The sequence below is a fragment of the Nomascus leucogenys genome, chromosome 22a, assembly GCF_006542625.1.
Source record: "Nomascus leucogenys isolate Asia chromosome 22a, Asia_NLE_v1, whole genome shotgun sequence".
Classification (NCBI taxonomy): Eukaryota; Metazoa; Chordata; class Mammalia; order Primates; family Hylobatidae; genus Nomascus; species Nomascus leucogenys.
The window spans coordinates 112,238,880-112,261,128 of NC_044402.1; the positions used below are offsets into that span (position 1 = coordinate 112,238,880).

The 22,249-nt window shown below is 38.1% G+C and overlaps 1 protein-coding gene and 2 long non-coding RNA genes across 4 annotated transcripts in view; 1 reads left to right on the plus strand and 2 right to left on the minus strand.

Annotated features, from left to right (window-relative positions):
• The window catches only part of ERBB4 (erb-b2 receptor tyrosine kinase 4), a 1,163,189-nt gene that overhangs the window by 377,415 nt on the left and 763,525 nt on the right, over window positions 1–22,249 (minus strand). The gene's annotated exons all lie outside the window — the stretch shown is intronic.
• LOC115832308 lies at window positions 1,647–21,121 on the plus strand. Its single transcript, XR_004027716.1, has 5 exons — window positions 1,647–1,657; window positions 4,733–4,735; window positions 10,242–10,250; window positions 20,727–20,731; window positions 21,023–21,121. It is a non-coding gene; the product is annotated as an uncharacterized LOC115832308 (long non-coding RNA).
• On the minus strand, window positions 7,861–22,226 carry LOC115832309. The gene is made up of 3 exons (XR_004027717.1): window positions 22,144–22,226; window positions 18,296–18,300; window positions 7,861–7,871 (listed from the first exon to the last, which is right to left on the minus strand). It is a non-coding gene; the product is annotated as an uncharacterized LOC115832309 (long non-coding RNA).

Sequence of the window (22,249 nt, forward strand, 5' to 3'; positions counted from 1 at the left end):
TCCTGGGTTCAAGCAATTCTCTGCCTCAGCCTCCCGAGTAGCTGGGATTACAGGTGCCTGCCATACGCCCAGCCAGTTTTTGTATTTTTAGTTGGGAGGGGGTTTCACCATCTTGGCCAGGCTGGTCTTGAACTCCCGACCTTATGATCTTATGATCCACCCATCTAGGCCTACCAAAGTGTTGGGATTACAGGCATGAACCACTGTGCCTGAGGTTTGTTTTTTTTTTTTTTTTTTTTTTTTTTTTTTTTTTTTTTTTTTTTTTGAGACAGAGTTTTGCTCGTGTTGCCCAGGCTGGAGTGCAATGGCACAATTTCGGCTCACTGCAACTTCCACCTCCCGGGTTCAAGCGATTCTCCTGCCTTAGCCTCCCAAGTAGCTGGGATTATAGGAATGCACCACCACACTGGGCTAATTTTTGTGTTTTTTAGTAGAGACGGGGTTTCACCCTGTTGGCCAGGCTGGTCTTGAACTCCTGACCTCAGGTGATCTGCCCGCCTTGGCCTCCCAAAGTGCTGGGATTACAGGTGTGAGCCACCACACCTGGCCTGCTATAATTCTTTTAAAGCTATGTGAGAAAATAGTCCATTTCTTTACTAAAAACGAAGAATCTGACATTTCCATATAGCTCGGTGATAGGAGAATTAGTCAAATTAGTATGCCCTGTTATTCTGGCTCAAAGAGATGAAATAAGAAACAAACCAACATTTTAAAGAATCATTTCAGTTACTTTATTAACTATTTTTAAATATCTTAGAGTAAGTGCTAAGCCTAGTGCAGTAGCACATGTCTGTAATCCTAGCACTTTGGGAGGCCGAGGTGGGCTGATCACTTGAGCCCAAGAGTTCCAGACCAGCTTGGGCAACATGGCAAAACCCCGCCTCTACAAAAAATGCAAAAATCAGATGGGCTTGTTGGTGCACGCCTGCTGTCCCAGCTACTCTGGAGGTTGAGGTGGGGGGATCGCTGGAACCTGGGAGGCAGAGGTTGCAGTGAGCCATGATTGCTTCACTGCACTCCAGCCTGGGCGACGGATCAGACCCTGTCTCAAAAAATAAAATAAAATAAATGAATAAATAAAATAAAAATAAGTTCTGGTTATTCCCCATCACCATTATTTTAATTCACAAGCAATCCCTCTGCTTTCACAATGCATTATTCATCATGGAAGCTGGCAAATGTGACTAAGTTCATCTTTTATGCTTGTCCAGCGGATGTTACGAAAAATGTAGCCTTTGCATTCCTTTTTAGGAACTAGAGTCCATGAACTGCATTTATATTTTTAAGAGTCACAAATTCATCTAGAAGTTGTGCTTGTTTGTGTGACCCCCTGAATGTGGGATTCAACGTCTACCTCTGTAATGCTTTCTGCAAGTAATATGCCAGGACAGTTGAAAAGTTACAAAATAGGAAGTCATTGGCAACCATAAAAGATCATATTCTCAAAATGCCTCTAACTAAAGGCAATGCAGTTATATCCCTGGATTTTTCTTTTACTCCTTTTAAAAACTGGCAGGTTTGACCTCTTAAAACCACTTTTGCTAGAGAAAGAAGTGAGAGAATAATACCTTTTTTATAACCATATAATTCAAAATAGGAAAGTAGAACACTGATGCAAAGTCTATGCTAAACCAGTCCGTTCTTGGTGTGTGTGTGGGTTCAGGGAGGGGGGATAAAAAGACGAATGTCACTATCCTGTCCTCAAGGAGGTTTTAGGGTCCAGGAAATAGGCAGAGGAATGGGCAAGTAACTATTATGACCATAATATTTGCTAAAATATAGGTATGTATAAAGCGGAGAGAAAGGATTGCAGAAGGCTCTGCAGTTTAGTTTTGCTTGAACAATCTAGGTTGTCCACCAGTAAAGGGCAGGGAATGAGAATTTCAGGCTGAATAACTAGCCTAAGCAATAACACAGAGGCATGGATGAGCACAACTCTTTGCGGCCATAATGAGTAGCTTAGGGTTTTTTGAGCATAGTTTGCATGAGTAATAGCGGCTGGAGTGTGAGCTTACAAAGTATCATGAAAGCCTTCTAAACAGTTTGGAGTTTACTCTGTGTGTGTATTATGGAGTTTATATGGGTATTACAGAGCTGGCCAAGGTCTTTGAACATTAAAATGACATAGTTTGACCTGTAGGTTAGAAAATGGTTTTGAGTCATGGTTCCCAAAAGTTAGTGTTGACAATTTAGTAGCTTGTGCAAGATGCTGATTTTATAGTCTGGTGAGGTACAGGAATCCCTATTTTTAAAAAGCACTTCCAGGGATTCTGAGGTTGATGGTTCCAAAATGACAAAAGTATATATGAGATAATGGCTTGGCATATAATTCCAAACTGTTAGTATCATAGACATATTTTGAGACAATGCTTTAGTGTTAGAGCTGATCAGATGCTTGGTAACCAAACTTTCAGACAAGCAGTGTAAAAATCTAGCAGTCTCTCATGTCTTAGAGTTTACTCTGATTTGTGGACACATTCCCATCAAATTGCATCTTTCTCCAGGAGTACTAAAACATATATATAGCTTTGTTTTTCACATTTAACTTACTGTAAACCACCCATATAATAGTAAAGTCTCAATATGATTTGAGCAAATGATACATTAGTAGGAATTAATGGCATTACCATGATGTGGAATTGCTCTTCTTTATCAGATGTTAATACTTCCACTTGTTCTAATCTGACAGTTCTCATTGTCATCTGTTTACTGGTATCCACTCTTCTGTTACGTGAATTGACTTTACTTTTTATTCCAGTCTCAATTCAATTTTCCTATCCTGCCTCTTAATTTGAAAGCTAAGTATAACTTAGCTTTCTTTTTTACTTTAAAAAAAAAGAAAGCTCTTTTTTCTTTTTAACTTTTATACATCTTGATACAAAAAGATGGGGAGGTATTCTTACTTGCTAAAAAATATAAAGTTAAAAATGAAACTAAAAATATTTTTGGTTGGGATTTTTCATCTTACAGTATATTACATCAGGAGTTATGAGGTCAAAATATATCAAGCAATTACTGTACAGGAAAAACAAATAAGTAAGATAAACCTTGCTAAACTTGATGTTTTCGTAAGCATCATCACGATATTCAGTCAAGCAATTTATAGTCAAAAGTTTTAGAACAGCATATATCCTCATGTGATCAAGATTAATTTCAAACAGAAGTGTGAAATACACAGCAGTGTCTGCAGCGCTTCCATCTACCCCTCCCTCAGGGGCTCAACTCCCTCCTGCTAATTTGTGACTGCCAGAGCACAAAGTATCTTCTCCAGCATCACCTCAGACAGGATTTCAGACAGATAGCTAATGGACAGGCCAGTTAATCTGGCACACAAAATTGTGCAAAGGCTTGAAGATTCTAAAGTTACTTTGCAAATCTGTATTTTTCCTGAGGCCTTCTGGAAACATACATCAATTATGAGGGGACATGACAATGGTAGAAACCACAGCTATAAATAGAAGGCTGGGCAGGCTGGGGTGGGTAAACCTATGAGAGTGCCATTTTTCAAAATCTCTTAACTCATAAATGGAAGCAACCAGCTACTCCATTTGCAGGCTGAGTATAGAACTGTTTCTACATATAGATTTAAGTAGAATGGATAGATCAACACAATTTTACAGTTAAAAGAAAAATTGATGATAATCCATTTAGATCTAAGATTGTCGATTATCACTTATACGTACAAGCTCATGTGATTGCAACAAGGACTAATAGTTAGAAATAACCTAATACATATTATGCCAAAAATGAAATAAACATGAACATACTAAATGCATTCTATTTCCCACTGAGTGGAAAGATCTGCTCAATAGTGTCTATGATATTACTGCTCTGTATATTCTATGCTCCTTCCAACACGCCTTCAGAATGCTTTAGGCTACTAAAACCAATGGAAATGAACTTCAAAGAAAATAACATTAAAAGGTCTTAATGCTTTTTGGAAAAGTTATACATTAATAACATAAAATGACTCAAAATAATAAAACATGAAATTTTTCCTAAAAAACTAAAAGCTTTTATATATTATACTGTCAAATATTTGTTCCAAACCAAGCACTTTTAAAGCATTAATTATCACTGTTTATAGCTGTTAGCACAAAGTAGAATATAGAAATTCCACCTACTGTGGAACAGAATTAGTTCCAATCAATGTCAAATGTATTTCTGAGAATATATTATTATTATTATTATTATTATTTATTATTTTTTTTTAAGACAGAGTCTCGCTCTGTCGCCCAGGCTGGAGTGCAGTGGCGCAATCTTGGCTCACTGCAAGCTCCGCCTCCCGGGTTCACGCCATTCTCCTGCCTCAGCCTCTCCGAGTAGCTGGGACTACAGGGGCCCGCCACCACGCCCGGCTAACTTTTTTGTATTTTTAGTAGAGACGGGGTTTCACCGTGGTCTCGATCTCCTGACCTCGTGATCCGCCCGCCTTGGCCTCCCAAAGTGCTGGGATTACAAGCGTGAGCCACCACGCCCGGCCATTTCTGATCATATAAATAAGGGGTCTGAACTAACTGAAAAACCTTACCTGAAAACGTAAAGAATATACTGAGATGTATCAGCTTTTTGCAACCAATAACAACAATAATAATGAGCACTTACTATGAACTTGCCAGAGCCACCAAGGGTGTCCAGAAGCATCCTTCAGATGTACTCAATCTAGATGATAACCCTTGGAGGTCTGCAGTGCACAAGCTGTTCAGCTATATGTAGTGGTGGGCCTTCTAAGGATGTTCTAAGCATTTTGGATATATTAACTCATTTAATCCTCATATAACCTGAATAGTCTGGCACTCTCCAAAATTTGTATGTCCAGTCCAGACTCTGTGATATGCAAGCTTATGTTTCCAACTACTTACGAACCATCTCCACTTGTGCAATTAGCAGGCACTTGAAAATACACATATTCAAAACTAAATCCATAATCTTCCCACTCCAATCATACAAATTATTCCTGTACAGTCTTCCCCATCTCAGTCAATGGTAGCTCAATCCTTTCAGAAGCTTCTGCCAAAAACTTTGGAGTCATCCTCAGCTCTTTTTTCTTTCCTCTTACAGCCCAGATCCAAATTCATGAACATATCTGGTTGTCTCTAACTTCAAAATCTGTCTAGTATCCAATCATTTCTCACCACCTGCACCATTATCATTGTAATACAAACCACTATCATCTCTTGCTTAGATTAATGCAATAAACTCTTATCCGGTGTCCTAGCTTCCACCCTGGCCCCTTTACAATCTCTTCTCAGTATATTAGCCAGAGTGATCTTTTTAGTCAGACCATGTCAAATCTCCTAAGTTGCCATAGTGCCTCATAGTACATGCCAAAGTCCTTACCACAGTCTTCAAGGACCTACAATATGTAGCTTTCTCCTCCATGCCTCAGTATTTTCCTCCAGGCTTACTCCTCTTACTCTCATCTCCCGCTGTTCCTAGGACATACAAGGTTCACTCCTGCTTAGGGTTCTTCTGTTTCCTCTTCCTTTCCTCCTCCGAAAGCCTATAAATCAGGTTTACCCACTAACTTGCTCTTGTTAGATGCCACCTCTCCGTGACTCCCCTGACCCATTACATTTAAATAGCAAACATTCCAGATAGATTTACTAGATTTTATTTCTAATATATGTTCAAACTGGAAATGCTGTATAATGCATAAAAACATGAAAGAAGAAAAAAATTCATAACCTTGAATTTTGGTGTTTTTCATTTTCTAGTGTGTGTGTGTGTTGCATTTTAACATGATGTAATACTTTATACAGTTTTGTCATCTGCTATTTTCACTTTACATTTTTATCCTAAACATTTTGGATGATATTAAATAAATATAATTTTATTTCTTTGGTAGATTTACCTTCTGTCATACAGACATGCCAAAATTCAATTAACTATTTTGCCTTATGAGATATTTTCACTGGTACATGTAGGAGATAAATACATATTTTTTAATGAAAATACATATTAAGAAAATACCACTAATTTCATGTCATATTTTTCAGCAGATTTGTAGCTCATGAAAAGATTACTTAAACAATAGAAAGAAAGTGACCATGTGTTTCATTGTGTCCTTGTGTAAAACACTGATGGGATCTGAAATAGTTGTGGGGATTTGTAGATGACTGGCACATGTAACAGAACATTTGATAAAAGTATTGATGTGCTAGTTGGCCTGGACTGACATCCTAGCTCCAGGAGTGTGCCAAAAGCTTCTGTACACATCTATCATATTTGACCTTTTAGTCACTGAGTTGCATAAAATGTTTGAAATACACTTTTCATATTTGCAAATGACACAAATCTGGAAGGGGTAGTGAATACTCTTATGGAGAATAATCATTCAGATTTAGGAAGAACTTGGTGGAGGAAACAATGAGCTGAAATTAACGCTATGATATTTAACAGGATCAATGTAAATTCCTGCATTTGTGGTTCTAAATCAACATTTCATGTAAGTATCAACAGATATGTGCTCTTACATAAAGTCTCTCTGGTATGAGACATATTAGAATTTCAAATCTCACCTGTTACTGGTTGTGTCATTCCTCAGGCAGGCTAGTTAACTTATTTCACTTTGTTTTTATACTTTGGACTTAAATGTTTATCCTAAAAATGGAGGCATACACTATACTGCATACTCCAATCTATACAGCATGATTGACATCATCAACCTCACCACATCATCTAATGCTTATTGAGCACTCTTTACTCTCTGCACAGTGCACTAGGTATTTTATACACACTATCTCATTTAATTTTCACAACAATATGATAGCATAAGTACTACCATTTGTTTTATTTTATAGGTTAGAAAATGGGTCGGGTGTGGTGTCTCAAGCCTATAAGCCCAGCACTTTGGGAGGCCGAGGCAGGCGGATCACGAGGTCAGGAGATCCTGGCCAACATGGTGAAACCCTGTCTCTACCAAAAATACAAAAATTAGCTGGGCGTGGTGGCGCGTGCCTGTAATCCTAGCTACTCAGGAGGCTGAGGTGGGAGAATCGCTTGAACCAGGGAGTCAGAGATTGCAGTGAGGTGAGATTGCGCCACTGCACTCCAGCTTGGCGACAGAGTGAGATTTCTCAAAAAAAAAAAAAAAAAAAAGGAAAAAAGAAAATAAAAAGCATCCTTATTTTTATTTTCTAAAGGTAGAAATGTTCATTTAATTAATCTTCACACTTCCTAACATACTATGACAGAACTCTAGAAGTGTTTTTGATGGTGATGTTTTAGAGCTAAAGTACATTATATAACATCCACAGCAAAGAAGGATATGCAATATATGTTGTTATCTGTCCTTCTAGTTTCATATTTGGTTGTTTAATCAGTGACATCCATCTTAACCAGAAATTATTTTTTCTTTTTTGTTTTTTTGGAAAAGTATTCTTTAAGTAGAGCCAGAGAATTGTCCCTCCGTGGCACATCAGCCCTTTTAATACATAGCATGTTTCTAGTCAAAAATTTTTGTTCTTGCCCATTATTTCATTTCTAATTGGCAATTACTTTGATTCTATTACTTGTTTATTAAAGTTCAGCAGTAAATGGGTCTAAAATAAATGTCAATTAAATACAAACACATTTTAGTAATTGGCATTTATTTCTAAAGGAGAATGTGATAGGAAATTAGAGCTTACAGTTTAGGAAAGCTAAAATATTGAAAATACTACTGAGTATGTAACCAATTTACAATATTGTCACTTACTTCACTAAGTGTTCATTTATATGCTGGCAAAATGCAAAAAATACAAGCTTTTACTAAGTGCTGGTAAAGTGTGGAAAACACCAGCTATTAAATCATTTTTATCTCCTTTCAGGCTCCATTATATACAATTGGTGGAACTGTGGGTAAAAAACTTTACCTAGGAGTTGACTTTCTTCATTAATAAAATACAGATAATGGGCCGGGCGCGGTGGCTCACGCTTGTAATCCCAGCACTTTGGGAGGCCGAGGCGGGCGGATCACGAGGTCAGGAGATCGAGACCACGGTGAAACCCCGTCTCTACTAAAAATACAAAAAAAAATAAAAAAAATTAGCCGGGTGTGGTGGCGGGCGCCTGTAGTCCCAGCTACTCGGAGAGGCTGAGGCAGGAGAATGGCGTGAACCTGGGAGGCAGAGCTTGCAGTGAGCCAAGATTGCGCCACTGCACTCCAGCCTGGGTGACAGAGCGAGACTCCATCTCAAAAAAAAAAAAAAAAAAATATACAGATAATGATACCTACTTCACATATTTGATGAAGGAATGACTAAGTTGAATATCATATGCAAAGTACCTGGCATGTAATAAGCAATAATCAATGTTAGTTCCCTTTTTCTTCCATCGCAATACATTACATAACAATTTTACTGAACAGCAAAGACAGAAAAAGAGGGAGAGACGGTCAGTAGAGGTGATATGGCAGATACATCAAGTAATCTGGAGACAGAAATGTTCATGCAAACAGAGTTGAAATGATCAGTAAGGTACGACAGGTCAAGCAATTGGAAGCGGGGGGGGTGTGACCCCTTAGAGGCTTTCGTGGGCATAGCAGACAAAGACAAGTGAGTTTCAAAGATCTCTGCATCCTTTGACAAAGGCGTGAAAAGCCACAGTTTCAGCAAGAATGTTACGAATAACCCAACTCCAGTGAAACTCCCTCTGCCACTGGAACTTCAGGCTCTTGTAGAGTTCAGGTTGGTGTACGTGGAGAGAGAAAAAGAAGGCAGGAAATATTTCCAGGTATGTTTCAGAAAGGGAAACAGAAACCCATGGATGGAGCAATGGTGGATTAGCGAAGAAGACTAGATGTCACTGATGTGGGGGTCTCAGCCCACTCCATGACCTTCATCTGTCAGATTGCTAGTCAGACATGCTGATGGGTCCCTGAGGAACCGTAACCACCCACGTGTTCACTTTGTGAGTGGTGTCACATTCAAGAAACATGGTTCAACAGCTAAAATTCAAACAAAAGAAACTTACTACTCTCAAAGGACATGAAATGGGATCCAAAGCATTGCCCATGGCAACAGTTCTAAACTGTTTTCTGACACAACTCTCACTCTCATTCAGCAAAACCCCAATCCTAGTTTTCTCTCTCTTCCTGCCTTCTCTCATCACAAACCTTTTGTCCTTCTACCCCCACCATCATTGTATCACTATTATGTGACTGATGGACTAAGCCATTCTCCTCAAGTATTTTTCATTCCATTTAGCTCTCTCAACAAATAATTATTTGCCTATTTTTTTGTTATGTATCTTAAGTGTGCATTACAACATCTAGGGATTGTGTGTGTGTGTGTGTGTGTCTCTGGAGATAGAACAGTTTGGTCTGGTGGACTGAAAGTATTAAGCAGACATAAAATATTTGAGAAGGTACAAAAAATAGACTATGAATATTCCCATATTTGTACATTTTATCCTGTCAGAATAGTCAGTGTTTAAGGAGAAATGTCTGGGTTCTATTTCAACATGAACATAAAGAAATTCTGATAATCTGTGTGTAGTATGGTCTCCATGGATAGCCTGTGTTTTCATCTGGCTTCCACTTGATACTTCCAAGAATAGAAATATCTCCTATATAAATTCATAAGAAATGAGTGTTGTCATGGGAAAACTGAGATGGATAAAATTATTATGAGTTCCTTACAGGAAGGATCCATTTCTTTTCCATAGTTCCTAACAGTTCTCAAAACACGACGGGCTTCTCAGATTGAATAAACCAACATTTCCTTTACTAAGAGGCCAGTATCTTCACATCATAGTGCTAACACAGCTTCTTCAACCCTGAGTACATTTTGAAAGGTCTTATAATGTCTGTGGTTTGGGACTTTATAATTATGGCTGGGGCCATTAATCTTACAGCCTTCCTTTTTTATTATATATAAGATTGAGACTGAGTTTTGTTACAGATTGCTAGCCTGTAGCAGTCAGTTGTGGAGATTAGACATCACTGAGACAGATAACAAAGAAAAATGGATAACAAATTGGAAAAGATTAGGTAGCTCCACGCCACAATATTAAACAAAGTCTTCTGAGGTATAGCAGCCCAAGACTCATCGTATGTTACTACCACTTTTTTCATCTGTCAAAGGGACTTGCTGTTAAAACAGGGCCTTAGCTGTGCATATGTATACACACATACACACACACACACACAAAATATGTATATGTTGAAGTCCTTTCACTTAAAAAGAACTCACATTAACAAATAGGCACATTTCTAAAATGCCACGGTAAGCCAAAGGAATAAAAATGTGATTTTAAAGTTGATGGAGGTTATAAGAAAGTGACCCAAAAGGCATTATAGTAACTAATAAGCCTAAAATGTCTTGCTGTAGAATGTTTTCATTAATTCACCTTCGAAGTTCATACACAAAAAATAAATTCAAGGATAATGGATGTATAATATATTTTAAAAATCTGATTCCATCAAAAAGCTATTTCGCTGGAGTTCCTTCTTAATATACTAGACAGATCTGGAAATTGAGTTATTATTTATAGAAAAAAGATAAATGATTTGCAAACCACTGCATAGACATCTCTTGTATTCCATTGCAAATTATTTTTAAGTCTAAATAAATATCAGTTCTACTACCTCTCTTTCAGCTCCAGTTTTCTGTTTTCTAAAAAAATGTTTTTGGTCTTGCAACTTCTGAAATACAAATCCTTTAATTACAATGAAAGCCCTTGTTAGCTAGCATGCTAAAGAGGTAGTTATAGCTTAAATGCATTACAATTTTATTATGTACCAGGCATGGTTCTAGGCAATTTATTTCTATGATAAACTTAGGAGAAAAGTACTACTACAGATTAGGAAGCTTAGGCCAGAGAAATTTAATAACTTGCCCAAGATCACAGAGTTTGTAATAAGCCTGGGACTGGAGCCTAAAAATACTATCTCTGGAGCCCATACTCTTAACCAATACAACCAAGTATCTAATTTATGTTAACAGATACAAAAATAGAATGGCCATTTGGGACGAAGGAGGGAAGAGCAACCAAAATATATTAGAACACACATAGGAAGACAAATTCTGTGTCACAACAAGGTTTGATTTCTGATGGGATTAATACAAATACTCAGAAAGTTCAATGGACTTTAGGAGCACAGGAATCCATTAGGCAAAGATGTTGAATGAGATCATTAAAAAGACACTCATTCAAAATCACTTAGGGAATGACTTGCATGGAGTTAAAAAGATGATTTGGGTCATTTACCAAAATCTTTGATGTGTGTGATAAATGAGTGGTTTAGTCAATAACAGTCAGGGTGGAGGTGGATGTGAAGAGCATGGAAAAAGGTGCCCCTCCCCATCTCACTCCCTCACCTTACAATATTTTAATCTATTATTCCAATTCAGTTTTATACGAGAAAAATGAGGGATAGAGGAGCTAAGCAAGTGTAGTTAGAAACTCTTGGAGACAAGATTCAAACTCATGTAGAAACGCCCAGCTTAAGCTCAGACACTAGGCTACCCTTCAAAGCAAAGAACCAGAGGCATCATCATGCAAAAAGAAGAAAGATTCAGGGTGCTTTATCCTGAAATATGGTCAGATAAAAGACTTTGGTGGGAGGGACAGGAAGAGAGGAGAAAAAGAAAAGTGATGTCTAATTTTTCTCTACCTCCTTATATATTTTAAAAAGTATTCAACATGTATTATACTCTTACCCTGAATGTAATTTACTATTGATAAGACTATGTTTTGTTTCTTATCCCTCTGGAAAAAAATCTCTGAGCCCATTGTATATACTAATAGAAATGACTTACTATTTCATGAGAATGTTGCAAAACTGCATGATGGTAATCTATCTTTCTCTTCTGAACCAAAGCAGGCAGATTCCTGTCTGCTATACTAAGGACCCTTAGACATTTGTTTATTCCACTAAGAATGTATAGCAATTCTTTTCAATAAAAATAGTTCGTATTTAAAATTATGCATTTCAGTGAAATTTAGAAATGTAGAAGTGATGGTTGTCCATCATTGTATTGCTTTAAAAACTTTTAAATTTATCATTGTATTTTTTATAGTAAAGCCAATTTCTTTATTCTGAGAAACCTTCTTTGGCATATGTTTTAAACGACTAGTTTAATGCTGTATTCTAATTCTTGAGTACAGAACTCGAATTGATTCCACAGAAAATATTTTTGAAAAAATTATCTAGATGAACATTTTTATTTAATAAAGCATAGAAAGGTAGGAGAATAAAAGTGGCTGATCAAGATAACTACCTGTGAGATGACTTTTCCTTTGTGCATTTTTATTCAAGCTTTTTTATTTCTTTTATGTATTTCTCTTACTTATATTTTACCAAGAACTTTAAGAGAAATGTCACTGCATAATTTTCTCTCCATTTTTCTCCTGTGTAGAAAGAGCACCTACAATTGGCAAAAGAATCACCTATAAATTGAACATAATGTGTTCTTGCTGAGCAGCAAAGAATTAAATAAAAGTTGCATACAGCTGCTTGCAACAATCTAGGCTAGAAAGATTGCCAAATGGGTTGGCGGTTTGATCTGCTTGTTCATCTTTCTCAGCTCCCTGTAGATACCACATCCCTTGCCCCAGTCCTCTAGTGTGACCAGCGGTCTCTCCCCTTCCTCCTCTCTAAACTTTGAAATAAAAGTCCTGAATGAGGGAACACCAATAGGAGAGGAAAGACACATGTGAAACATCTTGGCAAATATTATGAAAAGGGAAAGCTGAATGTCTGCACATGTTTTCAGTTATTCATAAACATCCTCCTTTTGCTTCCTAGTTTTCAAGTGATGAGAAATTAGAGAAAAAAGGGAAAATAGTCAGTTCCTTAAGTTCTATTTAATTGTGAAACTGAATTCTATGAAACACTTTCATTAGTAAACAAGGATGAACATGTGAGTTGTGATGAAATCTGTGAATGATGGTTGTGAGGCAGGAGAATAGGGTCTGAAGGCAGGGAACCTAAGGCCGATCTGTGCTGATTTCCTAGAATGGAATCAAAAGGAAAACCCCACCTCTCTATTCTCGAGTAACAAAAGGATCAAAGGCTACTCCCTTTGCAACACCCCACTCCCCCATTTCTGCATTGTGCAGGAGAAGGTAAAATACTTCTGATTGGTCTCCTCCTGAAACCAATCAGACTGGTCGTCGGCCTTGTCTTCATTTGCATAGGGGTGTGACTTTGTAACTTCACTTCAGTCTCTGGTCACCTTCCAAGACCAGTCTGACTGGTTGGGGGCCACCACTTCATTAATAGGGTGTAAAGCATGTAACCAATGGGAAACCTCTCCAGGGTATTTAAACATCAGAAAATTCTGTAACCAGCACTCTGGAGTCGCTTGCTCAAGGCTACTCCCACTCTGTGTAGAGTACTTTTGTTTTAATAAATCTGTGCTTTTATTTCGTTGCTTTGTTCATGCATTTTTCCCAATTCTTTGTTCAAAACACCAAGAATCTGGACACCCTCCACTGGTAACAGAACACTTACATAATTACTCTCACCCATTATAGAATAAACAAAAATAGAAGAGGGTAATACTGAATAGAGTCAGTACACTTGTCATTCAATTTTACACAGTTACTTTAAACACCAAATATACAATCAGGGTTTTATGTTAAAAAATCAATTATGGAATGCTTTTTAATCTCTCTTTTACATTAATTAGGTGCTTATTATTTGACTCAATATATACTTTTATTTAGTAAAAATGATGTATTAGTCCGTTCTCATGCTGCTACTAAAGACCTGCCCCAAACCGGGTAATTTATAAAGAAAAGAGGTTTAATTGACTGACAGTTCCATGTGGCTGAGGAAGCCTCAGGAAACTTACAATCATGGCAGAAGGGGAAGCAAACACATCCATCTTCACATGGTGGTAGGAAGGATAAGAATGAGCAGAAGGAGAAAAGCCCCTTATAACACCATCAGATCTTGTAAGAACTCACTCACTGTCACAACAGCAGCATAAGGGTAACAGCCTTAAATTACTAAATTACCTCCCACTGGGTCCCTCCTATAACACATGGGGATTATGGGAACTACAATTCAAGATGAGATTTGGGTGAGGACACAGCCAAACCATATCATTCTGCCCCTGGCCTCTCTTAAATCTCATGACCTCACGTTTCAAAACGTAAACATGCCCTCCCAACAGACCCCCAAAAGTCTTAGCTCATTACAGCATTAGCCTAAAAGTCCATGTCCAAAGTCTCATCTGAGACAAGTACCTTCCACCTATGAGTCTGTAAAATTGAAAGCAAGTTAGTTACTTCCTAGATACAATGGGGTTCAGACATTGGGTAAATACACTCATTCCAAATGGGAGAAATTGGCCAAAATGAAGGGGCTCCAGGTGCCATTCAAGTCCAAAATCCAGCGGGGCAGTCAACCATTAAAACTCTGTAATGATCTCCTTGACTCCATGTCTCACATCCTGGTCATGTTGATGCAAGAGGTGGGCTCTGAAGGCCTTGGGCAGCTCCACCCCTGTGGCTCTGCAGGGTACAGCCTTCCTCCTGGCTGCTTTCAAGGCCTGGCATTGAGTATCTGCAGTTTTTCCAGGCACACAGTGAAGCTGTCAATGGATCTACCATTCTGGGGTCCAGAGAATGGTGGCCCTCTTCTTACAGCTCCTCTAGGCAGTGCCTCAGTAGGGACTCTGTGTGGGGGCTACAACCCCACCTTTCCTTTCCATACTGCCCTAGCAGAGGTTCTCCATGAGAGCTCTGCCACTGCAGCAAACTTCTTCCTGGACATGCAGACATTTCCATACATCCTTTGAAATCTAGGCAGAGGTTCTCAAACCTCAATTCTTGACTTCTGTGCACCTTCAGGCTCAACACCATGTGGAAGCTGCCAAGGCTTGGGGATTGCACCCTCTGAAGCCATGGCCTGAACTGTATGTTGGCTCCTTTTAGCAATGACTGGAATGCAGGGCACCAAGTCCTGAGACTGCACAAAGCAGCAAGGCCATGGGACCAGCCCATGAAACCATTTTTTCCTCCTAGGCCTTTTGGCTTGTGATGCAAGGGTTGCCATGAAGACCTCTGACATGCCCTGGAGACATTTTCCCCATTGTCTTGGTGATTAACATTTGGCTCCTTCTTACTTATGCCAATTTTTGCAGCCAGCTTGAATTTCTCCTTAGAAAATAGGTGTTTTTTTTTTCTATCACATCATCAGCCTGCACATTTGCTGAACTTTTATTCTCTGCTTTCTTTTTAAACATAGTTCCAATTACAAATAATATCTTTGTGAATGCATAAAAGTGAATGCTTTTAGCAGCACCCTAGTCACATCTTGAATGCTTTGCTGCTCAGAAATTTCTTCTGCCAGATACCCTAAATCATATTTCTCAAGTTCAAAGTTCCACAGGTCTCTAGGGCAGGGGCAAAATGCTGCCAGTCTCTTTGCTAAAGCATAGCAAGAATCACCTTTATTTCAGTTCCAAATAAATTCCTCACATCCATTTGAGACCATCTCAGCCTGCACTTCATTGTCCATATCACTATCAGCATTTTGGTCAAAACCACTCAATAAGTCTCTGGGAAGTTGCAAACTTTCCCACACCTTCCTATCTTCTGAGCTCTCCAAATTCCAACAGGGAAACAATCTCTGCCTGTTGTTCATTTCCAAAGTTGCTTCCACATTTCCAGGTATTTTTATAGCAACACCCCACTCCTGGTACCAAAATCTGTATTAGTCAGGGTTCTCTAGAGGAACAGAACTAAAAGGATATATAGGAAAGAGAGTTGATGAAGGAAAACTGACTCACAGGATCACAAGGTAAGGTCTCAGGATAGGACATCTGCAAATTGAGGATCAAGGATCCTCAGTGTAAATCAGTCTGAGTCCCAAAACCTCAAAAGTTGGGAAGCCGACTGTTCAGCCTTCAGTCTGTGGCCAAAGTGGCCAAAGGCCCAAGAGCCTCTGGCAAACCACTGGTGTTAAGTCCAAGAGTTGAAAAGCTGAAGAAGTTGGAGTCTGATGTCTGAGGGCAGGAAGCATCCACTGTGGGCGAAAGATGAAGGCTGGAAGACTCAGCAAGTCTGCTCTTCCATCTGCTCCTGTCTGCTTTATTCTAGCAGCACTAGCAGCTGATTAGATGGTGCCCACCCATATTGAGGGTGAGTCTGCCTCTCCCAGTCCACTTACTCAAATGTTAATTTCTTTTAGCAACACCCTTATAGACACAACCAGGAAAAATACTTTGTATCCTTCAATCTAATCAAGTTGACACTCAATATTAACTATCACAGATGAGTCTTTTACTTGGAGAAAATTTAACTCAGTTTTACCAACCTAGCATTTTAACCTCTACACCTAATTCTTCCAGGCTTAGAAAATTTTGCAAATTCTCATATAGCAGGATGACTTAAACTTTACGTGAAGTACATTTTTTAAAATGTGGAAGATCACCAGATGTCTCTTACTGTGAATCACTTCACATTAATGTTCATTGCTTTATATTTTGTGGTTCTAAAACATTTTAAAATCAAAAGTATTCAAAGCAAAGTTAATTCCACCTTATTTTCCTTATTAAAGGAAATATGCAATACAGAATTTGTTTAGAAAAAGGTAACAAAAAAGCATTCTTAAATTCCAAAAATCTCTAATTCTTTTTTAAAAACTCACCATTTTAAAAAATGTTAGGAGTTACTACTTCAAAGAAAAGTTAATTATTCAAATTGCTTTGTCTTTCTCCATCTATTATGTTTCAACAGTGTGAAAAACCTTTCTCATATCAGTGACATTTAGTTATATCATGATATATTTTTTCAACAGAATTCACATATTTTAGTGAAAATGCTTGTTAAAATGTACTTAAAAATAAGTTTCAGAGAAACAATGAAACCTGAAGGCTGCCCTCAGAGAGACAATTTGAATTCCAGAGACCTACTATTTCAAGAAATTTTGATCACTTCAACTCTTCACTGGAAGCCAACAAGTCTGCTCCATACTAGAAACTGTAAGCTGCTTGAGGCTCTCAAGAGACCCCCAAATCAGGCACTTAATACCTACCTTACATAATATGCAAATTAGAAATAGGGTTCTTTAAGTGCCTGTGATATACCAGGCCCAGGAGGTCACAGGCATTTAAAGCACTGTGATTTTTATTATTGAAATTAATGACATAGAAGTTTCACATAACAACAGAGAACTAAATATTCTCTAAGAGGGGACTCGTGTATTTGGTACTTGGCTCATTTGCAGCATGCCCATACGTTTTATGCCAATTTCAAACTAACATATGGCCTGAAATGTCTGCATCATATTAGGCTTTGCTAATCATTTTACCATCATAGAAATCTTATGCTAGGCCAGTGCTACTTAACACCTCTTCCTAGAATCAATAGGAGAATTTTAAAGATAGTCAGATTCTCTTCTTTAAACAAAACTTACTCAGGCAAAACCTCTGAGTGAATTCAGATACATGCCCAAGTTTGGAAACCTTAATCTAGTTACCTGTGGACATGACGAACCTTGTCCTTTCGTGCTAGTGCTAGACCATGCTACACAACATCTCTGCTGGTCACTTCATGTAATAATATTTTTTCTTCCAACAAGCTATGGTCATAAAGAAGATTTAAGGTTCATCAGTGGAAACTGAATCTAAACATAGTTGAAGGTGGAAAATTGCCATTTTAAGAGCTAGAGCAGTAAGCTTGTGGGGTACAGAGGAGTTAATCTTTGAGACAGAAACTCTTGTTTAATCTGAGAGGGACCACTTTTCTAAACCTTCTAGTCAAACAGAAATAAAATCTACTCATTATTCTTGTGGAAAACTTGAATGCAAAAGTTAGCATGAGTGCAGCTAAGTATACAGTTTAATAATTTAAATGAAAAATGTTAGCAGAAAATGATGCTGAAGAGTCAAATGCTTTTTCTTTACAAATTTTGAGCTAAGCTGCCCCATCCCTAAAGAGGCTAAAGAGATTGTTCTTTCTTGAAAAGTGTGTGTGTGTGTGTGTGTGTGTGTGTGTGTTTTATTCAGCATTTGCTCACCAGAGACTAGGGGCTACAATCAGTTCATACCATGCATGAGGTGTTGGCTGAATCTCTTAGTGCTCTTATAGAGAAAAATAATAAGCAACTGAACTGGCCTCAGACTGGCATTACCTTCACAGGGCTGTTCATATTCACAGGTGGTAGTACCCAGTGTGCAAAGCCAACTGTTAAAAATTTCTAGAATTTTGAGGCTTTTCATTAAACAATCATTACTAAATATTAAACTATATAAACCCACAATTAAATGTTATTAAAACAAATATATACTAGAAATTCATTATTTCGTGATTAGTTTACTGTATCTTCTATGTAATTGAGTTCATTTACATCTACTGAACCTGTATGGTGGAAATACTACATAATGGTGTGATACCTGGACATCTCTTCCAAAATCCACACTGATTGCTCAAATGGGAAGATGTTAGAAATATTTATACCATGAAAATCAGCAAGCTCAACAAATTGGGGCCTTCCCCCTATTTTTGGAGAGTAGTTATTAAACATTTATCGGCACAGCACTGACATATGGTATAATTTAAGACTGAAGAAATCATGCTTTTGGAAAACGCACTATTAAAACTTGTCTAAGGGGTCCACACCATATTCTGTGTGGAGTATTTCCTAATAGGACATTTGATGTTTCCACTGAATCAGGAACAGAAAATGAAATGAGCTTTGAACTGAATAAGAGGCAAAAAGACCTAGGGGAAGATAAAGAGACTAATCCCTAAGGTCTGAACTCGGTCAGAGGGTCTCAGTAGTGGGGGATATCTTCAACGACAACACATGGACAGGGACGTGGAAGTTAATTTTGGGCCTCTCTCTCTCCAAATAACCATTCTTATTATTAACAAAATTATGTTGATAACTAATGTTTTTGTCTTCTTCTTCTTCTTTTTTTGAGATAAGGTCTCACTCTGTCATCCAGGCTGGAGCACACTGGTACAATCATGGCTCACTTCAGTCTTGACCTTCTGGACTTAAGCGATTCTCCTACCTCTGACTCTCGAGTAACTGAGACTACAGGTATACCTCACCATACTGGGCTTTTTTTTTTTTTTTTTTTTTTTTTGTAAAGATGGGGGTCCTACTCTGTTGCCCAGGTTGCTTTAAAATTCCAGGCTTAAGGGAATCCTCCCACTTCAGCCTCCCAAATTTCTGGGATTACAGCATGAGTCACCACGTCTTGTCAATAACTGGTTTTATTTGTGCTTTGAAGGGATCAGGCATCTGGGTCTTAAGGGCCGTTGAGGGAGCGCCTAGCCCAGCTGTGACATAACGGGAGTCCTTGGTAGCAGAGGCTGGGAGGAGGTTGGCAGGAAGAGAATAAGACCAGAGAGGTGAAGCTATGGAATTTACTCCAAGTTTTTGGTTAAGTTATATGTAAAAGATAAGTAGAAACTAATTCATAATTATAAACGGTTGAGACTAATATTGTATGTATGTGTGTATGTATAAATTTACATAAATGTTTACTTTTTATGTACTTATTACCTACAAATGAATTTTTAATATATTTATGTTTATATACTCATATATGTTATGATTTTCAGGAAAAAATAATAATACATGCAATGCATGATGAATACGAGGACTAAGATGAGCTAAGGAAGAGAGGGTATGAGATAATTCTTCTGTTCTACCACCTGGAGGTCAGGTTAAGTACTTCCGAGGAATAAATATTCTGTCACTTTCAAGAAAGTAAGGATTATATTTCTGTAACTTTATATACATATATATATACACACACACAGACACACACTTCATATACATACTATGAAGTATATATACTTTATAGTGAAGTATATATATACACACTTCATATATATATACATATATCATATTTACATGAAGTATATATATAAAGGAGAAATGTTAACTAGACAGAAAACAACCTGGATTACTCTGGTCTGAACTCAGATCATGTAGGATATTAATCATTGAACAAACGAAACTTCAATAGTGGCAACACAACAGGATGTCCTGATCCAACATTGAGGTTGTAAACCCTATTGTCGATATGGACTCTAGAATGGGATTGTGCTGTTATCCCTAGGGTAACTTATTCCGTTGATCAAATTATTGGGTCAATGTGTAAAAACTCACTTGGACTAGTGTGGTCTTAGATTGTTCAGATGCTCTGCAGTCACCCCAAACAATTTTTTTTTTTTTTTTTTTTTCTGGAGACGGAGTCTCCGTCTGTCACCCAGGCTGGAGTGCAATGGCATGGTCTTGGCTCACTGGAACCTCTGCCTCGTAGGTTCAAACGATTCTTCCACCCCAGCCTCCCGAGTAGCTGGGATTACCAGCACCTGCCATCATGCCCGACTAATTTTTGCATTTTTATAGAGACGGGGTTTCACCATGTTGGCTAGGCTGATTTTGAACTCCTAACCTCAGGTGATGCCCCCGCCTCTGCCTCCCAAAGTGCTGGGATTACAGGAGTGAGCCACTGCGCCAGGCCAAGCAGTTTAAAATTTTTAATATGGGGATAGTAAGCTAGGGCCTGTAGGCTTGAGTTTTTATTTGCATTAATGAATTAAAACTGCATAGGTTCTGCTCATCTTATTTGTTTATATCCGCCTCTTCACAGATAGGTCAATTTCACTGATAAAAGTAAAACACAGCTGAACCCTCGTCTGGCCATTCATACAAGTCCCTATTTAGGGAACAAGTGATTATGCCACTTTTGCACAGTTAGGATATCGTGGCTGTTGAACATATGTCACTGGGCAGGCAGTGCCTCTAATACTGATAATGCTAGAGGTGGTGTTTTTGGTAAACAGGCAGGGTAAGATTTGCCTATTTCCTTTCGCTTTTTGTAATCTTTCCTTAGAGCATGACTGTGTTGGGTTAACTGAAAATAATAGGGTGCTTATTATATCATTTATTACTATTGGGCTGTTAACTGTCAGTGGGTTATTCTGGTCTGATGTAAGCTTATGCAATGGAGAACGTCTTCATGTTACTTATATTAACATGATTGCTTCTATTAAGTAATAGATTAGTCCACTGTGATGTTAGGAGTTCAGTAGAGTGATTAGAATTTAATATAGTTAGATGTTGAACTTAAACGCTTTCTTAATTGGTGGCTGCTTTTGGGCCAACTATGGTGGTAATAATTTTTACTCTCTGTAGGAAGGTTGTTTCGTAAGGTCTAAATAGTTGTCCCTCTCTAGACTAACAGTTAAACTTACAGGGGAATTAACTAATTCTGTGGGTATTTTAAAGTTGAACTAACGTTCTATCTTGGACAATGAGCTATCACCAGGCTCGGTAGGCTTGTCACGGCTGCTCATGAATCATCCCACTATTTTGCCACATAGGTGAGTGTGATCTTTCAGCTGTTCTTGAGTAGCTCGTCTGGTTTTGGGGGACTTGGCTATAGTTCTCTATGGAAAGTTATTTCTAGTTAATAGATTATGCAGAAGGTATAAGGGCTTGTCTTTGCTTTTTAGTGCTTGATATAGCTCTTTCATTTTTCCCTTACTCTACTATGTCTATTGCGCCAAGGTAAAAATTTCTATTGCCTGTACTTTTGTCTAAGTAGATGGTTTGATTAAGATAGTTTGATAATATTTTTAGAGAGGTTTGAGGCTAGAGTTGGCTAAAAGTGATCAGGCCATGATGAAATCTTCTGGGCATAAGCCAGATGCTTTGGGTTAAGCTACACTTTGGTTTGTCCAAGCACACTTTCCAGTACTCTTACCATGTCACAACTTATCTCCTCTATAGGTGTGTAGAAAATTATCAGTAATAGTGATTTCTAGAGTAATATTTGAGGAGGGTGATAGGCTGTGTGTGCGTGTTTCATGGCCTTATTCAACCAAGCACTCTGCTCTTGGTGTACTGCTAAATCCTCCTTGAGCCCTTAGATCTCACAAACGTTTTTGTAAGATTTTTCTGGACATAGAAAATGTAGCCCATTTCTTGTCACCTCATGGGTTACATCTTGACTTAACATTTTTATGTGTATACTTATGCTTACTCTATAACCTTTTTAGGGTTTGCTGAATATGGCGGTATATAGGCTGGGGGCAAGAGGTGGTAAGGTTTATAGGGGTTTATAGATTATAGAACAGGCTCGTCTAGAGGGATGTAAAGCACCACCAAGTCCTTTGAGTTTTAAGCTGTTTCTTGTAGTACTCTGGCGAATGGTTTTGTTAATGTAACTATTTGACTTTAGAGCTAAGCATAGTGGGGTATCTATTCCCAGTTTGGATCTTAGCTATTGTGTCTTCAGGGTATTAAAGCCACTTTGTAGTATATTTGGTTTCAGCTGGAGTT